This window comes from Calonectris borealis, chromosome 6 (genome assembly GCF_964195595.1).
Source record: "Calonectris borealis chromosome 6, bCalBor7.hap1.2, whole genome shotgun sequence".
NCBI classification, from domain to species: domain Eukaryota; kingdom Metazoa; phylum Chordata; class Aves; order Procellariiformes; family Procellariidae; genus Calonectris; species Calonectris borealis.
Genome location: NC_134317.1, coordinates 40,905,169 through 40,908,799, shown reverse-complemented (window position 1 = coordinate 40,908,799; position 3,631 = coordinate 40,905,169).

Genomic DNA, 3,631 nt, shown 5'->3' with positions numbered 1-3,631 from the left:
TGCCCCGTCTGGGCTGCAGGTGGTGGTGCCCCTGCTCACCAGGTCCCAGTGGGGCCAGGGTGGGCGGCCGCAAGTGTGGTACGTGCAGGCCAAGCACCTTCAGGCCAAGGTACAGGTTTTTCTTGGTCCCCTTCAGAGACAGGAAACCCACCTTATTACCCAGGTGAAAAATGAGGTGTAGGTGAGGCAATTCCTCATCGCAGTGAAAGGTGGTGCAATAAGGACAATTAATTTTTCGCAGAAATACTCACTGGAATTTCATCTGTGGAAAATCCTCTCGCAGAGCTTACAGTCTACCGACGAGTGGGGGCAAAGACAAAGCACTTGTTTACCAACTCTGAGGTAAAAAATTAAGCTTGCAAATAGTAAAAGGATGCTTTTCTTCCCTTCGTTTATTTTTTATTTTTCTCTGTAAGGGGAATTAACGGGGGAGCTTTTGTCCCCTACAGGCCTCCAAATTTCCTGGAACTCCTTGCAAAAGAGTTTTTCTTGTTTTCGTTCTAGCTTGTGGTTGACGGGGAGCACTGACAGAACATGTTGGTTTTATCATCACCGGTTAAAATCTCCACTGTGCCCCTGTACACCCCAGCAGGGTTAAAGTGCAGCAGGTAAAAGTGCTTTGCAGGTAGAGACCTCTGCAGTTAATTTGCAGCACAAGCCCTGGCCGTCACCCTGCCAGTGTTTGCACGAGACCTCTCCATGGCTGTCCCATCACTTCAGCAGCACGCAGTCAGTGCTGCCATTCCCAGTGGGTAGCATTGCCCAGCAAAATGGCAAACCTCTTGCAGGTATCACGTCCAGCAAGCTGGGACCTGGTTGCCTTCATATAACATGCACATCCCTGACACGTGTTACCTCTGGGGTGGAGGGGGCCTGGGGGGTATATATGGGTTTTGAATCAGGTCCTTAAGCAATAAAGCTAGCATCTGAGGCCCCTGAGACATCACCGCATACTTCTCTCATGTTTTCATCATTCACGTAGGTTTTCACTGCACACTTGCAGCTCCTGGAGCAGGCAGACTGCGTTAGGCTCTCCACTTCCATTAAAAAAGAACAAATAAATGAAAGTTTCTAGAGCTTGCAGACAAAAAGCTGTGAAGTGCAAAAGAAGTACAACTGGAAGGCCCAGAAACTTGGCTGTTTTGATTTGTGAATCTCTGGGTATGGGCAGTATTGTCTGTGTAAGAAAGAGTCAAGCAAGAAATACTAAACCCAGTATATGTATTACTCTTAGCAGCTAGTGACAAGCAGTAATAAATTACTGTTCAGAAGTATGGCTGGGGCCAAATGAAAATATACTGCTAAGTGGTACATGAGCACTATCATTATGAAAATACACACCTTTGAGAGAGTAAAAGTTGTACAAAGAGTACAGATCTGTACAGCTGAGGTGGGCTTTGGGGATGATTAACGTATGTGAAACTGAAAAATTCGACAGAGCTCTGCATATTTATCCGATGTTGGAGAGCAATTGCGTATTCTGGTGCAGCGCCTGAGAAGCTAAGGAACAGCGTGCATGCTGTTTGTGAAGCAGGGTATTTTGTGATATTGCAGAAGCTGCGTGCGAGCGGGTGGCCGTGTCAGCCTATGCACAAGAGGACAGGGCCGCTACTGCTTTCAGACAAACAGTCGGAGGGACGTTATCAGGATAAATAGTGGCATTTGCTTTTTTAGCTTCTCCAGCAGTTTGTTGTCCCTTGGCGCATGAGACGAGGTTTCTGTTTGCACAGGGGCTTGCGTGGCAGGAGGGCGGTTTGGGTTTACCCCGTGTCCTCTCTTGGATGAAGTCCGAAAAGGGGCGTTCTTGGCTGTGTGCTAGAGGGGTGTATGGATTTGGATGGGACAGATAATATCCTGGCTTTGGGATGGCCACGCAGGGAGAACAGTCTGCCTCCCCAAAGGTTTAGTTTTGCTTTATAGAGCTTAACTAATTAACTGCTTTTTGTGATGTTTAGAGGATATTCAAATATCCTGTGCTCTGCCCATGTCCTGTCATTAATTCAATAGGAACAAGGTCTCACTGGAGTTTTTTCCTGGTGTTTTAAACAATTGCAGAAGCTCATCTTGAGCCAAGAATGCAGTAACATCATATTGGAAATCATGGGAAGAGGTAAACACTAGAATTACAAATACCAGATTAAGGTTATTTCTAAATCATACCAGGGCCTATATCCAAGAAAGAAAAATCAGACTTAATTAGCAATGTACTCTGCTGTGTTAATAAGAGAAGTAAAAAGAGGATGAAGCTGAATAGAGACATACAAAAGGGGTGGCGTTCCTGGTTTTGCTGTTGTCAGGACAACACCCTAGATTCACTTCTCTTGAGACTGTAGGGAATAATAGCAATGCTTTTTAGCTTGGCTCTGAGTCCCTATTGTAAGTCTCGTCTCTATTGGTTTTTTTTCCATGTAGCACACCAAGAGGAGAGTAGAAAAAACAGGTTAATTTGGCCGTGTATTAATTTGTTAGGGTAGGAAGCCAACAAGTTAGGATTCTCCAGCTAATACTGCAGCTGCCTGGGAGCTAGCAGAGGGGTGGGCTGGGCCTGGCAGTGGACCAAGGAAGACCCAGCCGAAATGTAGGAAACCAAAGTGCAAGTCCCTGGTTGGTCTGGTTTGAGGCAAGCCTGGCTTAAGAAACGAAGTGTCATCGGTGGTGAGTGTTACAGCAGTGGTCTGATCTGGACCTTTACCCTACCCCAGTAAATGTGTCTCATTGCCTTGAGGTTGCTTTGGAAAAGCATGATATTGTGGGCATCTCTGCCTGTATGAAAACAATCTTCAACTTTGAAATTCTTCATCATACCAAGTTTATTTTCCTTAACCAGGCCCCGCTTTCATTTATATACCTCCCCACGCCCTATTCACATGCAAACAAGCCCTCTCCTTTTTTATGCTCTTTCTGAGCTGCCTTCAAGCAAAGGTTATGATGTCTCAGCATGGTGGTATTTAGCATGATGTAAGACAAATACATCTCTGTCCTACCCAAACTCCTGTTTTCTTCACTGACAGTTATTTAAATGGGAAGTGAGGAAGCATAGTGAGGAAGATGTTACATTCACAAGGGGCACTGCTATCATCTGCATTGTTCTGGTATCTGGTATCTTCCTTCAGGGTGCTGTTTGCCAGACACTGGGCCTCAATTTTTCCAGTCTTACAGAGACCACAGTCTTGCAAGCACTTGTATATACCCCCACACTCAGTATTATGGGATGACTTACCACAAAGTTGAGTACTCGTGAAGGTGCATGCTCAAGCTGGCTTTAAATGCCCTGTCTCAAATATTACACAACAGTAGAGACGGAAGTGGAATTTAATACAGGCTATTTCTCAATGGATAGTGCTATATCTAGTCTTTTGGTTTATCTGCCTTTTGCTTTAGGGGTTCATGGGAACTGCAGGGTAACGTCTTTTGGGTGTATTCCAGGAGAAAAAGAGCTGCTAAGTATTGCTCTGTTGAACCTTGTTCGAAAGCCGCATCACACTGCCCATGCCACTTGCCACCAGTTACCAAATCTCTGGGGTAGCTCCAGCAGCTGAGCTTATGAACTGGCTAGCTGGGACTACTCCACAATAACTGAGAGACTCAAGAGCTCTGATGCATTTTGAGTTTCTTTTTCAACCCTGATCAG